Source organism: Bos taurus, chromosome 1 (assembly GCF_002263795.3).
Source record: "Bos taurus isolate L1 Dominette 01449 registration number 42190680 breed Hereford chromosome 1, ARS-UCD2.0, whole genome shotgun sequence".
In the NCBI taxonomy this organism is placed as follows: Eukaryota; Metazoa; Chordata; class Mammalia; order Artiodactyla; family Bovidae; genus Bos; species Bos taurus.
In genome coordinates, this window is record NC_037328.1 from 85,165,434 (window position 1) to 85,191,447 (window position 26,014).

Sequence of the window (26,014 nt, forward strand, 5' to 3'; positions counted from 1 at the left end):
AACAAACTAAGCCACAGGCAGGGTAAGTGACCTGCCCAAGGTCATTCAGCTAGTGAGTAGCAAAACTGGGATTGAATACTGGGGGAAATGGCTCCCTATTCTAAATTCTTAATCCTTATATACATGTGCTCTCGCTAACACTGCTGACACTCCAGGAAATGATTATGAGTAAGTGAAACAACTTATACCAAGAATCTATTACACAGTATGCAGGACACATAAATTTATACTCCCTTTTACCCACTCTTGTTGTATGCGTGCTCACTTGTGTCCAACTGTTTGTGACTCCATGGACTAGGGCCCACCAGGCTCCTCTGTCCATGGGATTTCCCAGGCAAGAATACTGGAGTGGGTTTCCATTTCCTACTTCATGGGACCTTCCTGACCCAGGAATTGAACCCACATCTCTTTCGTCTCCTACATTGGCAAGTGGATCCTTTACCACTGGCGCCACATGAGAAGCCCACCTACTCTTGTGAAATTGTCATCTTCCCAGTCCTGGGGACTCAGATCTCAGCCAAACAGACCATTCTGCCTCTGGATCAGACACAGCTTATCATGGCCTTTCTCATTCTTAGAGGGAAGCCTGAGCAGAGAGAGGTGAGACTGTTTTGATGGATGGAAGTGTAGTCATGGAGGGCTTTGAGTGTCCAGAGGGAGGCAGTGCAATGTAGGGTAAAAGACCTGGGCTTTGAAATCAGCTGGGTTTGGATCCCAGCTCTGCCTACCTTATAGGGTAGTTGGGAGGATTAAATGAGATACGGTGAAAATGACACTGACTATACCTTCTCTTAAATTCATTCACACTCACATAGTTGGACCTGTCCAGCTGCCTAAATAGAAATAAGACCAACCTCAGAGTGAAAACTTCTAGAAATATATAGTCTTGGGACTTGCCTGGTGGTCCAGTGGCTAAGACTCCACGTTCCCAATGTAGGGGCCCCGGATTCCAGCTCTGGTCAGGGGACTAGATCCCATATGCCACAAGTATGACCTGGAGCAGCGAAATAAATAAATTAAAGAAAAAATATATATATACAGGGATTTCCCTGGTGGTTCTGTGTTCAAAAAATCTGCCTTTCAATGCAGGGAACTCAGGTTTAATCCCTGGTCAGGGAACTAAGATCCCACTTTCCGGGGTGGCGGGGAGGGGTGGAACTAAGCCTGAGTGCTGCAACTGCTGAGCCCATGGGCCCTGGAACCCACGCTCACCAATGAGAGAAGGCTGCACACTGCAACGAAGAGCCAGTGAAGCCAAAATAAAGTAAAAAGTATATAGTCCTGTCTTAGGTTTAGTCAGCAAATAGATTGCACTGGCACTGCTGCTGGGAAGGTCTGCTGGGGCCTGAGATCAAGGCAGGCCTTTGTAGGGGAAGGAGGGGTCAGGGGAGGGGAAGCTGGTGTATGTGGTAGGTGATGGTAAGTCTGTCCTTAAAGCGGTGTGCTTGCCCAGGAGTCACCAAAACCTGAATGAAGTAACCCTTATGATTCTCAATCCTTTACAGCTTGGATTCAATATTCACCAAGCAACCTTCTGATGAATACCTAGATCCCCAAAAGAGTGTCCAGGTAAACTGCACAGAAATATTCTGGCCCTTAAGGGGGAAAAAGTCTCTGTCATAAACATACAGAAATCAACTTCACAGAAATTAAGAGCTTCGCTGTCCAGAAGGTAGAATAACCCTTATTCTTTTAACACCCTTTTGATTCTATCATCAAGAAAATTTTGGAAACCCCACCTTGTATCTTTGACTGCCTGAGCGCTGACTTTGTGCCAGACACAGTGAGGAATTCAACACTGAAATGACATGGTCCCTGCTGAAACAGCTTAAAACCTAGTAGAGATAATAAGGCAAATACACCAAGAACTGAAATAAGGCACAAGTTGGACAAAATGCCATCTCATTATCACCTTGAGAAACCCCCAAGGCCAAGTCCAGGCCTCCCAGTTCTATTCAATTTAAGGAAGTGATAATGAGGAGAAAATGTTCTTGCCCATTAAAAGGGTTCTAAACTGTAGATCAAGACTAGCTGCTAAATGGTGGGATTATACCTTTCAAATGACATAGGTAACACATGTTAGCTTTTAAGATATATACTTTACAAAGACTATTTCTATGAAAAGAGAGAAAAAAAAGAGAAATGCATACATAGGGGAACAAAAGCATAATTTATTTATAGATAAAGAAACGGCAGGAGAAGCTGCCGGCAAAGGCCATTTGTCCGCACAGTGATGAGCGAATCAACAGGCATAATTCAGTGACTCCCAAATCAAGCCAGTGCTGGACAGGCTGAGGCTGATGACAAGAGTCTGCACTAGCCCACACCCCACGCTCACAGACAGACCACCCTCCCTCCACACAAGTGCACTCTTCTTCCCCTCTAACGTCTTACCCTGCCTTCTCAGCCCAGACCACAGTGTGTCTGTGATAAGCTCTTCCTGCCGTCAGCTAATAGAAGGTATCCTTCCTCTTCCAAATTCCCACATATGTTGTCTCAGAGGCTTTATTGGATTCCTCACATTTTGTCCTCCAGGTGGCTATGAGGTAACAAAAAGAATATCAGAAATTGATTCAGAAAGCCTGAGTTGGTACTCAGATTTTACTGCCAACGAACAGTCTAACAGTAGGAAAGTCATAATCTCCCATTTCAACAAATAGAGAAATTGTGTCCACTTCAAAGGGTAACCAGATTTCAATGAGCAAGTTTATGATAGTGATGAGCCAGCTGCAAGAGCCACACAAAACTGAACCCAGCAGGAAAGCAGAGCACATGCACCTCCTCAAAGATGGTTTCAGGACTTTGCAGGCGGTCCAGCGGTTACTACTCCAGTGCAGGGGACACAAGCTCCATCCCTGATCAAGGAACAAAGATCCTACATGCCGTGCAATGTGGCCAAAAGATTAAAAAAAAAAAGATGGCTGCAAAGGGGAAAATCTAGTTTTGAGGAAGAGGAGGAAAAACTGATAAAAAGATCCACAGAGGGAATATTTAGCTTATCTGTGATCTTCTAGTGGTGAAAGTAAAATCAAAATAACTGATGTCCCTTATGTTTATGACAGGGGTCAGAAAGAATTACAGACCTGAGAAAAGCAGGGGGATATGTGTTAATCAACTGTGTGTGTGGGCTAAGGTGCTTCAGTCATGTTTGACTCACTGAGACCCTACGGACTGTAGCCTGCCAGGCTCCTCTGTGCATGGGTTTCTCCAAGCAAGCATACTGGAGTGGGTTGCCATGCTTTCTTCCAGTGGATCTTCCCGACTCAGAGATCAAACTGCTGTCTCTTACATTTCCTGCACTGGTGACTAGAGTCACCTGGGAAACCCTGTTAATAAACTAAGTCATATTTTAATTTAAATATATAAACAATAGAGACTTGACTTTAGATAAACAAGAATAACCCCAACATGGACTCCACCAGAATCTTTAGTCTGTTCTGTGGACAAGACAGATGGTCTCTCAGAAGCTGTGTTATTAGAAGTGAAGTTGGGTTCCTATGGACCAGTAGTAACGACTTAAAATCAGTCCAAAGGGAATAAAGAATAAAGTAATGGGGAAAACATCAAATGGAGAATCAGGGGAACCAAGTTCCCATTGTCTCCCTGTTAATGTTTGTGAAGCAGCCTTGGGAGGGTCTCTGGGCCTCTGCTTCTTCAATTGTGTAATGAAACAAAGCCATGATTGCCTTCTCAGGGCCCTTTCAGCCCTGTGCTTCTCCGACAACTCTCAAATCAACAAAGTTCAAGAGGTCAGTAATAAGCCAAGGGGAAAGCCATTCTGCTCACAGTTCCACCTTGAGGTCCTAAATTATAAAGCCTCCATTCTCAAAGCGTTCAGCAAACCCTGTACTGGGCACTACGAGCTACACACAGGTCAGCTGGAAACTGAATCCCCATCGGGACAATCAAAAAAAAAAACAGCCAGAGAATCAGAAAATCAGATAATCTTAAACCCAAAAGGAATTAGCTCTCTCCTATATAGAGAAGGAAACCAAGCATCACTGACTCAGAAGTCTTTCTTCCCAAGGATGAACAGCTGGAGGAAGATGCAAGAAGTACAGATGGAAAGAGCGCTGGACTGAGAATCCTTGCTGCTCAAGGAGCTAACTGTGCCGCTCGGGGTTGGTGGCCACATCTTCCCAGGCCTCAGTCTCTCCTTCTGGGTAATTGCATCTCAACTACTGCTTCCTCCTTCCTAACCCTCTCGACAGTTGTGACATTGAGATTGGAATCCAGGTCTCCTGATGCTCTGCCCTATCCCACCAAAAAGAAATACGGATGTCACAAAAATGCACCCAATGGCAAAGTTCTGGGAAGATGAGAAGAGGTAGAAACCAGCTTGTCATGAAGCCCATTAGTACCCCCAGGAGACTCATCTGAGAACTGGTTTCTGTGTTTCTCAAAATACTGTTTACCTGGGCATGGAAAGACTTTTACTCATTTACTTATTCAGAAATGTGCAGTTTTTGAAGGGGCGTAAATCTAATAGTGAAGTTAGAAGATGAAAAGGTGTACGTCGACAGAGGCTGTTTTAAAGCTGATAAAAACTTCAGCTCTGAGTTCTTTACTAGCAGGGGCTCCTTCCAAGATGCTGGAAGGGTCCTAGCAGTGGGTTCACATGGCCATATGAGTGTATAAAATTTTCAGAAGTGAGATATTTTTGAATAATTTTTCATAAAGAAGACAATGAGCTTCAGGTCCTGTGAAACCTATATCCACTCCTGTTTTCGGGGCTAAATTCCTTCCCTTCTCTGCTCTTCTCTCCTCCTTCCTTTTTTCTAGGACTGGACAATGGAAAAGTGTGTGGTTTTGTTAATGAAAAGAAATATATTAATGTATTAATACAAATTAAGATCAAGTCAGAGTAATTAAAAATAAGAAGGTATAAAAAGCAAACTCTTAGTGAAATCATCACAGTCCCCTTGAACAAAACAGGTAGGGTGAGTTCTACTATCAGTGTAGTGACGTTTGTTGAAAATACATTGAGTGTGAAACCCGGACTGCCTTTCATCTCATAGAAGTATCAGTCATTGAACTGATTTGACACAACGGTGACAGATCAAAAACAAAAGTTTGTTCAACAACCTGTTAGGCCAGTTTTTAAACTTTTTTATTAACTTGTCTATTCTCCTGATCAGTTAAGTCAAATAAAAACAAATCCATTTGCTGACCTGGTTCACAAATTCATTTGTGAGTGAGATTTGGGGACTCATCACTAGAAGAACCCCAGAGGAGGATTCATTTAACTTCTGACCTCTTCTATCACGGAACAGAAAGGCCAGTTCCAAATTTTCAGCTTCGTTGAATAGAAGCCACCAACTGGGGACTGTTACTTTGTAATGGGAGAAGATGTTTTTTTACAGGAAGGGCATCTGGTAGCGTTCCACAGGTATGCCACAGAAACATCCTCTGCGGTGACTAGTCTGTCCTCCTGAGACACTCACATGTCTGACTACAGAATATTGTGAAGGCAATTAAATCAAGTTTCCCTGGTGGCTCAGATGGTAAAGAATCCGACTTCAATGCCAGAGACCTGGGTTCAATCCCTGGGTTGGGAAGATCCCCTGGAGGCAGGCATGGCAACTCGTTCCAGTATTCTTGCCTGGAGAATCCCCATGGTCAGAGGAATCCATGGGGTCTCACAGAATTGGACACAAGTGAGTGACTAAGCACACAGCTGTTAACAGATGCCTCTACTGGGTGCAAGCCTGAACTTTTACATGTGGCTCCAAAGATTTCTGAGCTCTGCATTTAAAATAGAAACCTCTGAGAAGAAACTGCAGGTATTTCACGACCTTCTTCCTGTAAGCAAAAATGGGAAAATCAAATATTTTAAGTGTGAATCACTAGTAAAGTCTAATGGAGATCCTGAACGTTCTCTCACAGGCCCATGCAAAATGACACCCCGGGAATTGACAGCGCTTGCCCCTTTCTTTCCAGGGAAAGACGTTTATCTTCCAGGTAGAAGAGGTCAGCCTAATGACAGGATGATTCAGTAAAACATCACTTTCCTCTCAAGATTCTACAGTGTTTCCCAAACTTGCCAGATAAGAATTATCTGAGGGAACTGAGCAGATATCCAGGCTTAGGTGGAGTCCAGGAATCTGTTTTTGGCAAGCATCCCAGGTGATTCTTATCACAAAGCCTAGGTTCAGAGTGGCCCTCAGAGTCATCCTATTACTGGAATCAATACAGCAGTCATGGGGAAATGTACTTTAACCTGTGCACAACTGGGAACCCACTGGGACTCATGGCTTAGAATTTCATCTTCCAGCCAAGATGTTAAACATATCAATGAATGTGAGTTCCTTATTATCACCCATAATGGTTTCCTTCTTCATGTCTTAGGGGAATGCCATATGCCCAGCATTCCTGGCAGCAGAAAACCAAAATATTAACAGAATAAATTACTCCAAATTAGACATGTGCTGCTTAACTAACCTAAGGTATTTGGAATATTAGCAAACTTGGACCCAGCCAAAGATCATTAATAGCATTGTCCTGTGAGCATATTCTTTGAATGAAAACCTTCAAAATTTGCTTTCAACTGCCCCAGTATTAGCATCTTCATCATTCTGCAAAGAAAGCAAGGCATTGGTTTTGACAGCTCTTCAAAGCTTTGTCTGTGATACCTGCAGTCAAAAACAGCTCACCTTGGGGACCGTGCCAGAACCCCTGGCTGCCTCCTCCCCTCATCTGCCAGTTCCAGCATGACCCAGACAGCTGAAAAATGCAAAGAAGGGTCCTGTTGCTGCTGACGGGAAGGAAAAGACCTACTTCCTCCTCTCCAGGGATACCCTCCAACTAAGAAGAGCTGCCAAGATCCCAAGGTCAAGCTCATTACACACATGAATGGTGGGAAGAATCCCAGAATTATGAATTAAATATAAACCTGTGAGAAAATGCCTCCTTACTATCAGACCCTGGGCTCTCTCACATGCTAGTAATATGTCATGGTTCTGTTTCCTCAATGCAAGTGTAAATCTTTATTATTATTATATTAATTTTTAAGATGATACATTCACATGTTTGGGTTTCCCCAGTGCTTCAACAGTAAAGAAACCACCTGCAATACAGGAGATGTGGTTCGATCCTGGAGTCAGGAAGACCCCCTGGAGGAGGGCATGGCAACCCACCCCAGTACTCTTGCCTGGAAATCCATGGACAGAGGAGCCTGGCCGGCTGCAGCCCATAGGGTTGCCAAGAGTCTGACACAACTAAAGCAACTTAGCATGCACACACGCACATTCACTTGTTCAAAACAAACAAGATACAAGATGAGAAGTCTCATTTCTACCTTTGTCTTCCATTTGCTTCATTTCCTTCCTCCAGCCCAAACACTACCACTGCATGTAGTTCCTTGTATAGTCCTCTAGAATTGATGCAAAAACAAACACTAATATACATATTTTCCCTTGCCTTTTCTCACCCAACAAACAGACCTTAGAACTCTTTCCATATTTGTACAAAAAGAGTAGCTGTGTTCTTGTTTATAGATGCATAGTATTCTATCATAAGGTGCAACAATTTGTGATGAAGCTATGTTTTCAGTCTGTTTTCTCCACAGTGAAATACTGCTTCCTTGGTGGCCCAGCTGGTAAGGAGTTTGCCTGCAATGCAGGAGACCTGGGTTCAATCCCTGGGTCAGGAACATCCCCTGGAGAAGGGAATGGCAACCACTCCAGTTTCTTGCCTGGAGAGTTCCATGGACAGAGGAGCCTGGCAGGCTACAGTCCATGGGGTTGCAAAGAGTCGGACACAACTGAGCGATTAACACACACACACATAGCTGCATAGTACTCTATCATAAGGTGACCAGTTTGTGATGAAACTATATTTTCAGTCTATTTTCTCCACAGTGAAATAAATCAATTTGTTTCAGATACCTGAAAATGAAATAAGACCAGGAACACCACGAGGATTGGCAATGTTGTACAGGTGAAATTTCTGGAGATGCTCAGATGGCTATGACTTGAGACATATACTCTGTTCCATATAATTACAGGAGGTTATTTACTATATCATATTATACAATAAGAGCAGGCATAAAGCATCTGAGAGAAATTAGAACAGAGCATGAACCCAAATCAGGGTTAATTAAGGGAAAAAAAAGGGAAAACAAGAGAGACAGAAGACCAGCTTTGTTTCTGTAACTCTCTTTCAGCTTTGTTAAACTCCTCAGTTCTTGGAGAGACCAAGGCTTATTTGAAAAGCCTCCTTGAGAACATGGGCTCAAATGGCCTAATTAGGAGGGAAGAGAAGAAACTAGGTAAAGGGAAGGCCAGAAGGAAGACAAGGAGGGCCGTTTCCATGTGTTTTCATTCTAAGAAGCCAAACCATTTCCTAAGTAGTTTTCGTGGTAGTGTTTTCCTCTATGTTGTGATTTTACAAAAGGGAAATTTTTACTTCATAACTCAATGTCTTCAATCACAACAGTATGTAAAGCTATGTCCCTTTGTTTTTTAACCAACCCTTGAACTGTTGAGTCATATATGTATCTATAATGTCCACTTTCCAGAGTTTTCCTCTCAGAAGAAGTCAAAACAAGAGATTTCATCTTTGGCTTAAAACCTACTAATACATCAATAAGTACATTTCAAAGCCATTTTAAAGCTCAAAATAAAAATGTTTCAAAAATTTCCAAAAAGTTGGGAGAACTTTAACACAATCTCCAACTTTGTACTCTAGCTGGTGTTCATGACCTGGGATGTTAACTAAATTTAGCCAAAATTAAATGAGCATAATCCAATGCTGATCATAAGAAAGATTATAAACTGGTACCACACTTCTGGAGGGCAATTAAGCATTATAGAGACAAACTGCTTAATACCTGCTTTTTTTCAAATTGAGGTATATTTGATCTACAATCTTATATTAATTTCAGATGAACAACATGATTCACAATTTTTATGCTCCATTTATGGTTATTATTAAATGTTATGCCCCCTGTGCCTATAATAGATATATCCTTGTAGCTTATTTATTTTATAACTTTTAATTCCCGATCTTGCTCGTCCCCCTTCCCTCCCTCACCAGTAATACTAGATTATTCTCTATTATCTGTGAGTATGCTTCTTTTTTTTGTTACATTCACTAGTTTGTTTTTTTAGATCGCACATATAAGAGATTACACAGTAGCTGTCTGTATTTATTCTTAGACTATAAAGTCTAAGATCTCTGAGTTTATACCAAGGAAATGTTATATTTTTCACTGCAGGAATGAAAAGCTCTAGGAGACTAGATTTAGCAGGTGTTCTCAAATATTTTAGTCTCAAGACCCCATTACACTCTTGAAAGTTATTGAGTACACCGCAAAGCATTTGTTTGAGTTGAATCTATTAATATTTGCTATATTAGAAATTTAAACTGAGAAACTGAATTAGAAACTCAAACAATCGCTCAAGGGCTTTTCCTCCAGATGTTCACCGTGACTTCAGCCTGCAGCAAGAGTGCCTTATGAGTACTTCTGATTTCATCACATAGCATATTAAAAGGATATGAACACGTGGGTTGAAATTTCATAAAGTTAGTAATCTGTTACCTAATTAAACCATTACTTAAATGATTATTTAAATAAATTATAGTTTATTCTTTCATTATCTAATTATTACTCAGTTATTCGGAGAAGGCAATGGCACCCCACTCCAGTACTCTTGCCTGGAAAGTCCCATGGATGGAGGAGCCTGGTGGGCTGCAGTCTGTGGGGTCTCGAAGAGTCGGACACGACTGAGTGATTTCCCTTTCACTTTTCACTTTCATGCATTGGAGAAGGAGATGGCAACCCACTCCAGTGTTCTTGCCTGGAGAATCCCAGGGACAGGGGAGCCTGGTGGTCTGCCATCTATGGGGTCGCACAGAGTCAGACACAACTGAAGCGACTTAGCAGCAGCACTCAGTTATTAATTATTATTTATTTGCTAAGTATTAGTTATTACTGCATCTATGCAAAATCAGGCAATAAAAATTGCAAGACTAAAAAAAAAAACTATAATACTTACAGGAAAATGGGTTCGGGGCACAATATGAAAATCTTTGTCAGTGACACAATAAAAGGTACAGGAACTTAATTTTTTTTAAAAAAGCACAGGTTTACATAAGTTAAATGTGAATTTTATAAATATGGTGGTAATTTACATTGAAAGAGACCAGGAATTTGTTGTGGAAGCAGGTGTCTGCCTGACTGGCAGGGTGCCCACTGGGGTCCCAAAGCCCAGCATCCTGTGTGGGAGAGGCAAAATACCACAGTGGGGAAAAGGGTGAGAGAACAGCGAGAAGAAAGGAGGAAAATAAGCAGAGCGCAGGGAGAAACAGTACAAAATAGGCTGAGAAGAAAGAGAGAAACTAAAGGCAGGGAGGGTACCCCAGTGCCAGGGGAGGGAAGGGTTACAGGTTGCCTGTTATGCAGAAGTGCCGGCAGGAGGGTTATCAGAACTGGGACAAAAAGTTGTAACATCAGGACTCCCCTGGTGGTCCAGTGATGAACAATCCACCTGCCAACCCAGGGAACAAGGGTTCAGTCCCTTGTCTGAGAAGATTCTACATGCCTCAGGGCAACTAAGCCTGAGTGAGTACCAGGACGCTGAACCTGAGCTCTAGAGCCACGAACCACAACTACTGGAGCCCATGCACCCTAGTGCCTGTGCTCTGCAACAAGAGAAACCACGGCAATGAGAAGCCTGCCAACCACAACTAGAGAGAAGCCTTCACTCTCCGCAATGGGAGAAAGCCCAGGGGGCAGGAACGAGGACCCAGAGCAGTCAAAAGTAAATAATATTTTTCAATTTCCATTTAATTTTTTAAAACAAGTTGTAACAGCAGATGTTGGTGGCTGTGGCTCATTTTCCTTGGGAGGGTGTTAGTGTGTGTATGTGTGTGTGTGTGTGTGTGTGTGTATGGGTGCGCGTGCAAGGAGCCAGCAGTTTTCTGCATTCACCTGGCATTTCTCCTGCAAGAAACTAAACATACACAAATCTGCTCAATTGCTTCCTACTAACATTAATCATGTTGGAACAAATTAATGTTTTCAAAACAAACATTACCAGAACCAACTGTATTTAGATGATCTTTATAAATCTGGAAATATGTATACCATGTTGATATTAGTTCTAACTCCATGTAGGATTATAAGTGATTTAAATTTTCTTCTTTCTGCTAATTTGTATTTGCTAAATTTCCTTTGAGCAACATGTATTAATTTCTCATAAGAAATAGAAGAAAATGTTTCTAAGTTTAAAAATCCAGCCAAAGGTTATGATCTGGTCCTAAAAACCAGTTACAAAATGGATTCTCTCCCTGAACCAATCAAAAATGTTAGTCACTAGCGGGTCTCTGGGGATCACACTAGAACCTCATTTTGCATCTTCCAAGTCAACGAATCAAAAGGTGAAATTCCAGACCGCTGAAGACTTGTCTTGCCCAATCTCTTCATTTTACATTTAAGGAAATGGAGGCCCTAGAAGGAGAAATGACCTGCCCAAGTTCACACTTCCTTGGTGGCTCCGATGGTAAAGAATCTGCCTGCAATGCGGGAGACCTGGTTTTGATCCCTGGGTTGGGAAGATCCCCTGGAGGTAGGGCATGGCAACCCACTCCTGCATTCTTTCTTGGAGACTCCGCATGGACTGAGGAGCCTGGCAGGCTACAGTGCGTGGGGTTGCAAAGAGTCGGACACAACTGAGCGACTAAGCGCAAGTTCATGTAACTGGTAGGTGACAAAGAGGGAACGAAATCACAAAGTCTCCTAGCTTTCAGTTTAATTATGCTTTTCACTCTCACTTGCTTTACTTCCTTCTTTCTTTCTTTTTTCTGCCTAACAGTCACAGAGGTATTGTGGAATTGAGATTGATTTACACAATACCGAATCAACAAATCATTTCAGTCCAAAGAAATCTAACAAAACAAAACTGTCAAAGAGGTGAAAAACAAAATCATGCCAACTTCTTGTTTCACATTGTATAGACAAAACAACCAGTAATTACGTGGATGTTTCCCTTTTCAACTGGTTGCTTTGGCATTGGGTTCTCATAGCCTCAGTATTAGAATAACCAAACATGGTGGGTGGTGGGAGGGAAAGGAAAGAAAATCTTATTTTCTAAAGGCAAATTAAAGTCCTCAAAACCCTACTACTCATATAAATAACTGAATTTGGTTTTTTTGTTTTTTTAAATAACTGAATTTGTACCTTAGATTTAACTGCACTTGCCAGTAACAACTAACACTCCAGACTACAGAAGAAAACATCCATTGAGAGGTCAATCTGCTTGATAAGAATACTAGGTACTCACAAATTCCATGCATTCAAGTATCCTTGATGATCTAACAAAAATAAAATAGGAAATATGACACACTTTGATGCGTCTTCAAAGAAAAATGGAATTGTATCTCAATGACATCAGGCTGTTTTCATTAAATCAATTATCTGTATTAACTATAGAAATTTTTCAATTTGTTTTTAATATGCAGCTGATTCTGTATATAATTCAGCTGGCCAAAGCCTCAGTGACCACTTCAGGAAAAAAGTACACCTTTTGAATTAGAAACGGTGGAAAACCTGGCCGGGCCAAACACCCACTGCTCTCAAACTCCTGATGGGAACTAATGAAAGAGGCCTGGTTTCCGGCCTTCAACAATTAAGTAATCAGCTGCCTTTGGTTACCCCTAACAACTCACACAGACAAGGAGATTACCAGTCAAACAGGCTGCGACAATTCAGGATCCAGAGCCAACTGGAGTGCTGAAATGACATATATTCCCAGGGCAGTCACTACCTTCTGGTGTAAAAAAGAAGGAAGTGAGTGGAATTATTTTTTAAAGGTCCAGGTCTTGGCAGCCGTATGCTGAGGTGCATTCATCAACATAAAGCAGGCATAGAAAACCTACTCAAGAGGGCGGTTGCAGTCAGAAGGGTTAGACTGTCTGACAACCAAGGGCCCTTGCCTTTTCCCTTAAGTAATATTTGTTGATGTTTTCACTTTGTCTTGTTATACTTTCTGTAACTTTATTTATGGTAATGCTCAGAAAAGTACATTCTGTTAATGCAAAATAATCACCATCATCAAGCAAATGATCACTTAAATAAAATAAACCATCTTGCACTAGAAATGAAGGATATTACCAATTTAGCAAAGACACACAATAAAATCTTATATTAAGGAAGCCAATTGCTGGATTCAGGGGGGGAATGAGAGAAGAAATGAATTAAAAGCAAAATTTTATTCAAATGGCTTTAACCCAAAGTAGCTTTGGCAGGGGTGGGGAGTGGTATTTCTTTTGAAAAGAAGATTTTTAGTTGCAAATGTAATGTCTTTAATAGATATAGGACTATTCATATTTTCTATTTCTTCTCATGCCAGTTTTGGTAAGTGACCTCTGAAGGAAGATGTTCATTTCTTTTCAAATTATTGACATGAAGATATCCATACCATTTCTTTCTATTCTATTATCTTTTTAATGTCTATATAGGTGATGTTACCTCTTTTATTCCGAATATCGGTACTTTTTTCCCTTGCTGAATCTAGCTAGCTTTTTGAATCATATAGACATTTTTTGAAGAAGTTTTTAATTTTCAAAAGTTGCCCTCTCATAGCAACCTTATTTTATAAACATGATCCATCACTTCTACTTTATTTTCAAGATGGTTCTGTGTGTCCCAGCCCATCACCCACAGCAGACTCTGGTAAGGTCAGCTGGGTGGGTCAGAAGGAAAGTACTTACTGAATCTGTGTGCAGCAGGCAGTACTCACAGCATCCCTTTTTTCATCGTACATTTCATTGACTTCTGTTCTTATTTTCAATGTCTTCTTTTTTTTTTTTTTTTACTTACTGTGAGTTTAATTTGCTCTTCTTTTTCTTGGTAGAGTGGCTTGGATTGTTGACTTTAGACCTTTTTTCTTTTTCTAGGCAGTTATTAGATTTATTTCCCTCTAAGCATTGCTTCAGCATCAGTCTACAAACTTTTATATTTTCTTTGACCCTAGGGTTATTTAGGAGTAATTGTTTAATTTCCAAAAATTGGAGGATATTCCAGGAATCTTACTGTTATTTACATTTAATTCTATTTTGGTCAGAGAATATATTCTGCATTATTTCAAATCTTTTATATTTGTTGAAACTTGCTTTATTTGTTCAGTATATAATCTATTTCGATGAATAGGGAACATGGGCTATGCACCTAGAACCTGTCCTCTGCAACAAGAGAAACCACGACCACAGTAAGCCCACACACTGTAAGAAGAATAGATCCCACTCACTACAACTAAAGAAAGCCTTCGTGCAGCAACAAAGACCCACCAGAGCCAAAGAATAAAATTTAAACACACACACACATACACACATACATCTGGATTGAAGACAATGGTTCTCAAATTTGGCTGAATATTAGAATCAGCTGAGAAACTTTTAAAAACTTAATTTCCAGAACATACCTTAGGCCAGTTAAATCAGAATCAAATAAGAGAAGTGGTGCAGGAGCCTAATAGGAATGGTTCTAGGCCAGCCTACTAAATAGTAAAATTTCTCTTGGGAGGCCTTGACTTTCCTTTTTTCTTGCTTTCCTTTCATGAAGGCTTCTTCTCACTCCATATCATCTTATTAGGTCATAAAAGTTAGTGGAACTGGCCACAGAGTAGGAGGACACAGGTGCACATGACTACGAACGATTTGTGAATACAGTGGTTATACCCCAAAAGTGAAAGGGAAAGTGTTAGTCATTTAGACATGTCTGACTCTGTGACCCCATGGACCCTAGCCCACCAGGCTCCTCTGCCCATGGAATTCTCCAGGCAAGAACACTGAGTGGGTAACCATTCCCTTCTCCAGGGGATTTTCCTGACCCAGAGATTAAACCTGGGTCTCCTGCATTGAAGGCAGATTCTTTAAAAGGATGCCTGAAAATTGATAGGGACCTGAAGAGAGTAAGATAATTTAACAGCTGAGGTATTAAAGACAATCTAATTGTGGTCAAATTTTTCCCCCTTTAAAATATTTTTACTCCTGTCACAATGTTGTAAGAAAGATTGAAATAAAGTCAAACTCTAAAAGCCCACCCTTATTTTGGATTATAAATTCCATCTGTAATATCCACTGAGGTTCTCTGGAGCCCTAAAACCCAAGCCTAATATCCTCTCTTCTGTGGTCTGAATATTTGTGTCTTCTCTCCTCCAAAAGCACTTGATGAAATCCTAACTTCCAAAGATGCTGATATTGGTTAATATGGCTTTGGGGAAGTGCTCAGGTCATGAAGGTGGAGCTTTAATGAAGGGGATTGTTGTTGTTTTAGTCATCCAGTCATGTTGGACTACTTTGCTACCCCATGGACTATAGCCTGCCAGGCTGCCTTGTCCATGGAGTTCTACAGGCACGAATACTGGAGTGGGTAGCCATTCCCTTCTCCAGAGGATCTTCCTGTCCTCCTGCATTGCAGGCCAAAATTTTTATCTGCTGAGCCACCAGGGAAGCCCTGTGAAGGGGATTAGAGCCTTATAAGGCTCCAGAGAGATCCGAAGTCCCTTCCACCGTGTGAGGATATCATCAGAATGCCAAGTCTGTAACCTGGAAGAAGGCCTTTAGGCAGCTATGCTGGCACCATGAACCTGGACTCCCCAGCCTCCAGAGTTGTGAGATGGAAATTTTTGTCCTTTATTGCCATCCAGTCTGCGGTATTTTGTCCTAGCCACCTGAATAGACTAAGACACTCTCCCCCCTTTTCAGAACACTTTACATCTGTTAATTCTCCTTTGTTTCTGCCACGTGAAGGAAAATTTTCTATTCAAAAGCCTCCTGCTTTTATAAGTATAATTTATTAATTTTAAAATATCATGTTATTCTTTATTCTTCATGTAAATTTTCACAGCTTCATACTGCATCATGATTTGCCTCTGAGTCCCTGTTGGACACTTAAGTTACTTTCACTTTTCACTCATGAATAAAATGCCAGTGAACATTTGTTGATAAATTTGTGGGTTCATTTCTGATTGTTTCCTCTAGATACTAGGCCACACATCTGGAAGACCATGTTCTCATTCCCTAGATGACATCAGCATTTTGGGCCGCAGCCTGAACACACTGCTTATTCATATCAAGCTTTCAATCAACCCAAAGAGCCCTCTTTCCTCACTTGCTCCTGTTTAACACATCTCCTCTACCCAGAGTCTGACACGTTTTGTTATCAACCCAACATTTAGAGCCTATCAAGATTATTTTAAGTTTTTATTTCTTAGTTTCAAAAGCAGTACAAGTTGAATGGAGGAAATGAGAAAAAACAGACAGGCTCACAGATACAAATAAAAACAATATTTGCCATTGGCATAGAAAACAAATTTATGGAGGAACTTTCCTGGCGGTCCAGCCATTAAGACTCCTGGCTTCCAATTCAAGGGGCACGAGTTCCATCCCTGGTTAGGAAACTAAGATCCCATATGCCGTGTGGTGTTATGGCCAAAATATAAATTCATAAATAATAAAACAACAACAAGCCCAACAAATTTATAGTTACCAAAGGCTGGGCAAGGGGTGGAGAGTGTGGGGAGGGGAAATAAATTAGTGGTAAAGAATCTGCCTAATGGTAAAGAATCTTGCTAATGCAAGAGCTGGAGGAGCCACAGGAGACCCGGGGTTCAACCCCTGGGTCTGCAAGATCCCCTGGAGGAGGAAATGGCAACCCATTCCAGTATTCTTGCCTGAAAAATCACATGGACAGAGGAGCCTGGGAGACTAACAGTCCATGGGGTCACACAGAGTCAGAAATGACTGAACACGCATATAAAAATTTAAAAATAAATGGATTAGTAGATACATACAAAAAATTCTTTTTGCTAGTCCACAATCCCCCCAATTTTTTTTCACAGAATTAAGACCACATAGTTTTTATTCTTGCTTGGGACCCACACCTTATAGGAGACTCTGTGGCGATCTCTCCTCCCCCACATTTCCCACCCAATTCTCTGCCTCACAAAGTAAGACTCACTCCATGACTCACTCCAGATGCCTGGACACGATCAGCCTTGCCTACTCTACAGCTTCCTGGCTTTCTCCCAATTCAGAAGGTTCACAGCCTTTGGGAGATGCCCCACACGCCACTTCCTTAGGTCCATTCCCAGCCTATATTTCATGTCTACCTGCCTCCTTAATGTGGAATCATCAGAGGAATGAGCTCTGCTTCTGGCAGTACTTAATGCAGTGGCCCCTGTTAGGCAACTATTAATGATATTGCAAGTTCTGAGTTCAGCAAATATTTATTATGGGCTTACTATACGCCCAGATTCAAGCTGAGACACCCTCATTCACTTAAGATGCCAAAAAAAAAAAGAAAAAAGCTTCCTCCAAAGAGCTCAGAGTTCAATGGGTTTGCATCAAATGAGAAGATAGGGAAGAAACGTTCCTCAGAGAGTAATTCACAGATTGTCTAGAAAGCAAATTTTAAGGTTTCAAAGCTAATGATACAAATAGCCTCACGACACCAGCCATCTTCACTGAACTGATCACCCGGCTCTTTTGTACTGGAGTGGCAATACCCAGCAGAGCACTTAGCTTACCTTCGGACTTACATATTTACAAACCTGTTTGTCCCACCAAACGCCGTGCCCCAATTCCTCGCTGCATGCCCAATACCAGTGCAGTACTGAGCAAAGTAGACTGTGAACAAATGCTCACAGAAGGTACAGATATTTTCATCTGTATGTGATTGCCACAGGGAAAACCAGTTTTAAAGTAACAAATACCCCACTTTGAAATCTGTTACTGACTCTTTTGAAATAGTCCTTAAGGATAGGGGAGAGGAGAAAATGAAAAGTATTTTGAAATCTCAAGACTCAAATGTCATTCCCACTATTTTACAACTTTGCAACCTCCTTATGGATTTCCCCTGAGAAGTATTTGTATCTGGGTGGTGAAACCCATGGGATGAAAATGTAGATGCCAAGAAATCTGGGTAATATCTCTGAATCAGATTGCAGGAGAGAAAAAATGAAAGCTCAAAAGTGCTCATCGAACTCCGAGCTGACAAAATAAAGACAAATTAATGTAGGCTTTCTGGAAAGTCTGGGCTGAGTAAGCTCTAGTGCTTGGGGAAAAAAAAAAAAAATAGGTAAACAAGCCCTTCTTCTGGTCATTATCTTCTGAAGTGCATGAGACATTAAATAAACAGTCATATTATGTTCAAAATACTTCTAAGATGAAAAAGACTGTCAGCCAAGCATTTGAAGAAGACAATGGCAAAGAAAAGACAACGTTGTAGAAGTAAGACATCCGGAAAATAAAAATCATTTAGCGGGTTTTCAGAGCTGACAGGTTTTGAAAGAGACAGGTTTCTTCCTACCTTAAAAAAAAAAAAAAAAAAAAATTAAGAAAAAAAGCTTTTAAAAAATAATGTTTTGTTGTTAATTATTTTGTGGCTTAAGGGCTGGAAAGGATTTGGGACATGCTAAAGCTCAACTCTGCCTTTTCCCCACTGACAGGTGAAGAAACTGAGGCCCTAAGGACTTTTCAAAGTCAAGAGCAGAACAAAACCTGGGGTCTCAGTCTGGAACTCCATTGCCTCTGATCCCAGTGAGCAAGCATGTGCATCACCATCCCCTGACCCTGTTACAAAGGACATTCTCAAAGGATTCAGGGGCAACTGCTAGGATTTAAAAAAAAAAAAAAAAAAAGTACAAGTATCATGTATTAGAGGCAAATTCTATAAAGCACATTATTGAGATAACTTCTGAAATCTGATTATCAATAATAGTATTTAATAAATGTTACATTTCCTAATTTGATAAATCCTGTGGTTATATAAGAAAATGTCATTTTTCTTAGGAGATACTCCCTGAAGTATTTAGCAGTAAAGTGGCACATGGTGGATGGAGCTTATTCTTGAATGGTCAGAAAAAACACATGTTTTAGAGATAAAGAAATGAAACAAATTTGGCAAAATATTAACAATTGGTGAATCTGGGAGGAGGGTATACAGGCATTCTTCCTATGAGTCTTGCGACTCTTCTGTAAGTTGACATTTTTTCAAAAGGCTCAAAAATATTTCAAAAGTAGATATTCTGTATATTTATTCTGGTCCAGGGAGCAAAAGTTCTTTATGACTCCATCTAGACTGGGCCTGCTCTGAAGGGGAAGGTGACAAGCCCCTACTTAGCACCGTTTGCAGGACACAGAGTTTCCATGAGACAGAATGCTGAGTCACTGAGTCAGCCAAGCTCTCCATTCGAGTCAGAATCAATTGGAAACAGCAGAGGCAGAGCAGAAGCAGCTGAGTTACTTTTTAGGCACAAGCCCTGGGACCTGACAAGCTTACAGTCCTCACTTTGCCGCTCACTGAGGACAAGGAGCTCAACTTCTTTGCATTTCTGCGTGTCCAGTAAATGTTGCTAAGAATATCTACTTCACAGAGTGATAGTAAGCATTAGATTACACAGTGCATAAAAACCTCTAAGTAAAGTGAAGTGAAAGTTGCTCAGTGTCCGACTCTTTGTGACCCATGGACTATACAGTCCCTGGAATTCTCCAGGCCAGAATACTGGAGTGGGTGGCCATTCCGTTCTTCAAGGGATCTTCCCAACCCAGGGGTTGAACACAGGTCTCCCACATTGCAGGCAGATTGCTTACCAGCTGAGCCACCAGGAAAGTCCTGTCACAAATACATGTCAAAAGTACAGGCTGCCAGAAAACATCTTATTCACTCATTCATTCATTTGCCCCTTCACTTAAATCCACAACTTGTATTTCAACAAAAGCTGAGCCAGGCACAGGGTATCCAGCAATGCAGATGACCATTCCCTCCTTCAGAGGATTTACCTTCTAGGGGAAACCAGCAGGTAAATGGACAATTACACTACAAGCGTGACCAGGGATGTGAATGGCCGGCTTGAGAGGAGGCTTAGCACTGGGTGAGAAGACTGGGACAGGCACCTAGGCCAACCTGAGGGCGCCAAGGAAGAGGTGCTCTCTCGGCTGAGACCGGGAGGATGGGCAGGAGTCAGGTAGGCTAAGGTGGGTCAAAGAGAAGGCCATTCCTGTCAGTGGAAGCAGAAAATGAGAGAGAGATTGCAGAGCCTTTCAGGAACCAGCAGCCCAGGTATGTACCAAATGAGGTGCCAGGAATGCAGGAGACAACGTGTAGTGAGACATGCTTCCTGGGGATGAGGCGAAACAGCAAGTTTAGAGCCACAGAAAGATCCTCCATGTTGGGGATCTGGGGTTTGTCAGGAAGAAACTTCCAAATGATTATGAGCAGAGGACAGAGGAAAAATCATGCTGACTGTAACCCACTCCTCTAAAACCAAGGCTACTGACTGGAGATGATGGTGATAGGAGCTCCACTAGATTCTGGAGAATCTGGAGAGAGCATAACAGGATTTGGGACTTGCCTCAGGGTAGTTTAGAAGAGGGAGGAGTCTAGGAAAACCTGGGTTTCTAGGTCACAGGGGATGTTTCCTTGGCTGGATGGTGGCTCCATTAATGGAAACAGGGACTATCTGGAAGGTGGTAGACACACAGATGAGGAATGTTCTTCTGCTACTAGAAATTGCTAAGTTTACTCAGTGGGAGTAGTGGGGAGGGGCAAGGGTGCATCTGGGTGGGATGGGAGAGATAGGGAGAAGGTGGGGCAGGAGAGTAGAATCTAAAAGGGTCAAACGTGACACAGAGATAAAGTTCCCCCTTCTCACAGTTTTGCCAAGGGCCATTGACAAATTAAACATTTTGAGAACTTGTAATCCTCCCACTAAGAACTATGCGAAAAAATAGCTGACAACTGAAAAAATTTTAAGATGCATACACTCTACGAGCCAGCAATTCCACTTTTAGAAACCTGTCCTGCAACTCTACCCGCATTTGTGAGCACAAGATGAACATACAAAGTCTTCCAATGGGGAATTAATAAATCAACTATGATACAACCTTACTATGGAATACAAATAGCTATTAAAAGAATGAGGTAGTAGGGGGTGAATCTACCTGGGAAATGGAAAAATCTCTGAAATGAATTGAAAAAAAAAGCAGACACAAGCAGAAGGACAGCATCTCTAATATTACCCCATTTCTGTTTACTAAAACACCCACATGGATTTGGGAGCCAGGACTGTATTAGGTTTGTGTGCTTGTGGGTATGTGCAGTATAAAGAAATAAAAAGATATACATTGAACAGTTAATATCTCAGGCAAGAGAGTGAAAGAGGAGAGAGAAGGTTAGGGGGAGGATAAAAGGGAACCTGTAATTGCATTCACATGTTCTGTTTTATTTGATTTTTTTTACAATAAACATGTCTTCACATTACATGTGTATTTTTTTAAACCACCCAAAAATTGGAGGAAGACTTTCAGAGATGCAAAGAGGACTCATTCAATAAACTTTCTTTTAGATTCTACTGTGCATCAACCACTAATTAGATGCTGCTGCTGCTAAGTCGCTTCAGTCGTGTCCAACTCTGTGCAACCCTGTAGACGGCAGCCCACCAGGCTCCCCCGTCCCTGGGATTCTCCAGGCAAGAACACTGGAGTGGGTTGCCATTTGCTTCTCCAATGCATGAAAGTGAAAAGTGAAAGTGAAGTCATTCAGTCATGTCTGACTCTTAGCGACCCCATGGACTGCAGCCTACCAGGCTCCTCCATCCATGGGATTTTCCAGGCAAGAGTACTGGAGTGGGGTGCCATCGCCTTCTCCGATTAGATGCTAGGGATACTGCAGTGAATAACAATTGCAGGGGTGCTTCCCTCACAAACCTTATAGTCCAGCAGTGAAGGCAGATCATTAAATATGGGATTATATCAATAATGTGCTGTGCTGTGTGTTGTGCTAAGTTGCTTCAGTCATATCTGACTCTTTGTGACCCTATGGACCATAGCCCACCAGGTTCCCCTGCCACTGGGATTCTTCAGGCAAGAAAACTGGAGTCAGTTGCTGTGCCCTTCTCCAGGAGATCTTCCCAACCCAGGGATCGAACTTGTATCTCTTATGTCTCCTGCATTGGCAGGTGGGTTCTTTACTACTAGTGCCACCTGGGAAGCCCATATCAACAATAAGGAATGACAACACCTTGACCAAGAATGATTAGGTCCTACTGGGGCACATGGGAGCCCTAGAAGAAATCAAGGATGGCTTTCTGGAGGGGGTGACATCTAAACTAAGACCTGGAAGATTAGCAGGAGTTAGGAGGGAGAGTTTCCAGCCGAGGATACTGCAAAGGTCACTGAACTGAAGAGACTGATGGTGAGCAGCTGGGCAGAGCTGGAACCTAGTGAGAGAGCAGAGTGAGACCTGAGGCTGGAGGTTTAAGCAGATCTAGGTTATGAAAGAGCTAGTGAACGCCGGGCCATAGAAATTGGATTTTATCTTCACTGTGTGAACCACTGACACATTTTAAGCAAGGCAGTGAAATCTGCAGATTTGCCTTTCAAAAAGATCACTCTGTCAGCAGCTGTTCTCAGTTGTGTATTCAGACATATATAAGTGGGATCAGTTGGAGAGGAAAAAGGTAGAGGATTCAGGATCCCTGGTTTAAAAAAGAGACTGTGGAAGAGCAAATCTGGCACTCTGCTGCTGCCGCTGTTGCTGCTAAGTCACTTCAGTCGTGTACGACTCTGTGCGACCCCATAGACGGCAGCCCACCAGGCTCCCCCATCCCTGGGATTCTCCAGGCAAGAACACTGGAGTGGGTTGCCATTTCCCTCTCCAATGCGTGAAAGTGAAAAGTGAAAGTGAAGTAGCTCAGTCGTGTCTGACTCTTAGCGACCCCATGGACTGCAGCCTACCAGGCTCCTCCCTCCATGGGATTTTCCAGGCAAGAGTACTGGAGTGGGATGCCATTGCCTTCTCCTCTGGCTACTCTAGACCAGTTGAATTAACACAGGCAAGAGATGCAATAACAGAGGTGGGAAACAAGCGGCTGACAGTCTGGTAGAGAAGTTAGGCTGATAACCAGTATGTACAAATAACCATATTAAATATTCAGGGAGAGGTAATTCTAGAAGTCTAAACCCTAACCCTGGAGCATGGAGGAAGAAGTAGCCGATCCTGAATCAGATCAGATCAGATCAGATCAGTCGCTCAGTCATGTCAGACTCTTTGCGACCCCATGAATCGCAGCACGCCAGGCCTCCCTGTCCTGATCCTGAATGGAAGGACCAAAAGGCCCCTGGCAGGGGTGGTATTTGAAATAGGTGATGAAGAAAGCCTAGAGCCTTCAAGAGGCAAACATACACAGTAGCATATTTTGTTAGAGGGAACTGTGTGGACACAGACATAAAGACAGAAGAGTCCAGAAAGAAATTCCATGGAGTTGGAGGACATTGGTGCTTGTCATGGGAAAGCAAGATGGAAAAGTGAGTTGGGATCTGATTCTGAATATAGCTCACAGGATTGACGTGTGTGCAAAGCTCTGTGTTTCATAACAGTTGGCTTAACACGTATGTGTTTCCTCTCCTATCATCTGAATCTGCATTAGCGTGAAAGTTCCATAAGGGTAGGACCTGTCAGTCACATTTACCACTATTCCCCAGTGACTGGCTTTAAATAAGTGCTCAACGAGTATTTGTTGAATGAGCACGTGAATGAGTGAATTAAAATATAAAATATAAAGCATTTATTACAAGAGATGGCACAAACTCTTGAAAAAGTGAAAATGAAAGTCGTTCGGTCATGTCTGACTCTTTGTAACCCCATGGACTGTATGTAGCCTACCAGGCTCCTCTGTCCATGGAATTCTCAGGTAAGAATACTGGAGTGGGTAGTCATTCTCTTCTCCAGGGGAATCTTCCCGGCCCAGGGATGGACCTTGGTCTCCTGAATTGCAGGTAGGTTCCTTATTGTCTGAGCCACCAGGAAAGTCCAAGTCATAACTATTATTCATAATAACAGTTATTATCCTCACCATATATTGGGGAGAATTGTAAGGAAATTCAATTCTTCCAATTGGGTTGCGGAATTGGCCAATTATCTTATCAAAATATTGTTTAAATTATTTCATTACTTCTCAAAGATCATGGACTATACTGTAAACTTAAAATCTTTAATTCCAAACTAACTTCTAAGAAGTTCAAGGTCCATTCATTACAAGCTGTTCTTCCCAAATCCCTACCCCTAATATAGCCAAAGTTTCCTTCCTCTTAGCTCATGTGGCAAACTCAAAAGCCTTGGGTGGTGGTGGTGGGGAGATAGATATTAACATAAAGGCATTAAATAAATAATAATAACAATATCCAGCATTAACCCATTCCCCAGAACTATGCTAAAACAAAGTACTCATTAACAATTTACAGGTAGCTATTATTCTTATTCCCACTCCCCTGGGTGAGTAATTTCCCCAAGGTCAGAGTTCCTAGGAGAGGAACTTGGACTTGAACAGCCCCAGGTGTCACGAAGAGGAACTAGAGAGCCTCTTGATGAAGGTGAAAGAGGAGAGAGAAAAAACTGGCTTAAAACTCAACAGGCTTTATTTTCCTGGGCTCCAAAATCACTGCAGATGCAGACGGTGACTGCAACATGAAATTAAAAGACACTTGCTCCTTGGAAGAAAAGCTATGACAAACCTAGATAGCATATTAAAAAGCAGAGACATCACTTTGCCGACAAAGGTCCGTATAGCCAAAGCTATGGCTTTTCCAGTAGTCATGTATGGATGTGAGAGTTGGACCATAAAGAAGGCTGAGCACCAAAGAATTGATGCTTTTGAACTGTGGTGTTGGAGAAGACTCTTGAGAGTCCCCTGGACAGCAAGGATATCAAACCAGTCAATTCTAAATGAAATCAACCCTGAATATTTATTGGAAGGACTGAGGCTAAAGCTGAAGCTCCAATACTTTAGCCTCCTGATGTGAAGAGCCGACTCATTGGAAAAGACCCTGATGCTGGGAAAGATTGAAGGCAGGAGAGATGACAGAAGATGAGATGGTTGGATGACATCACTGACTCAGTGGATGTGAGTTTCAGCACACTCTGGGAGATGGTGAAGGACAGGGAGGCCTGCAGTCCATGGGGGTCACAAAGAGCCAGACATGACTGAGCAGCTGAACAACAAGGGGTCATTGATAAACCACTCAACCATTTCTCTGTGCTGGCTTCAGGACGTCTAGGAAAGGCAGTGAATCCAAAATTTGAATTTTATTCTGAATCAAACTGTAGCTTGGAAGAAGGATCCAGGCTGTATTCAGGGATTGGTTCCCAGTCACATTTTTCCAGAGCCCAAGGTACATTTAAGGAGACAAGTTAAAAAAAAAAGGGGAGGGGGGAAGCTGGTTGATACGTGATTGCCAGGAAATTGGATTTTACTTGGTAAGAAACAGAGAAACAAAGGGAATTTGAGCAAGAAAGTTATGCAGATAGTTAAGTATTTGTCTGGCACCTCTGAGAAAGCACTGCTCCAGGTGTTTGGCAACATGAGTTGTTTATGGGATGATCACTTGGAGGAGGGCATGACAACCCTCTCCAGTATTCTTGCCTGGAGAATCCCCATGGACAAAGGAGCCTTCAGTCCATGGGGTCGCAGACACAGCTGAGCGACTAAGCACACACGTGGCTAAATGTGATTAGTCATACCGGCAGGAAGTTTATGGTCTAGCGAGGAAGGTAAAGCACACATATACTTAGGCACAAAGTGAGGACAGCCTGACAAACCCTAGACAAGCCTCACAGAAAGGTGCCTGGTTAGTAGGCAGAAAGGTAAAGGGCTTAAAGGCCAGGACCTAAAGTCAGTTCCCAGCCCACAGGCTCCTCTTGCTATCCTTTCCATCCCTTTGCTAAGTACTAATTGAAGATAAGGAAGACCTTTATCACTTCCTCACCAGAAATCTGCATTCTCATTCATATGAACTTTTCCCTGGAACCAGAAATCTCTAGTTAAAAATATTCCCCTCAGACCAATCTAGCCTTTTGCATTAAATTAAAGGGCTTCCCAGGCTCCCCAGGTGGTGCTAGTGGTAAAGATTCCACCTGTCAATGGGGGAAACATAAGAAATGTGGGATCTTCCTGGGGTGGGAAGATCCCCTGGAGGAGGGCATGGCCACCCACGCCAGTATCCTTGCCTGGAA

At 42.1% G+C, this 26,014-nt stretch overlaps 1 long non-coding RNA gene across 2 annotated transcripts in view; it reads right to left on the reverse strand.

Moving 5' to 3' along the window:
* Window positions 1–26,014, reverse strand: part of LOC132345661 (uncharacterized) — a 93,609-nt gene continuing 67,595 nt past the window's right edge. For both annotated transcript variants that reach the window (XR_009495120.1, XR_009495119.1), the window contains exons 4-5: window positions 2,395–2,539; window positions 1–994 (exon numbers count right to left, since the gene is read on the reverse strand). This is a non-coding gene — a long non-coding RNA (uncharacterized lncRNA). The remainder of the gene's footprint in view (window positions 995–2,394; window positions 2,540–26,014) is intronic.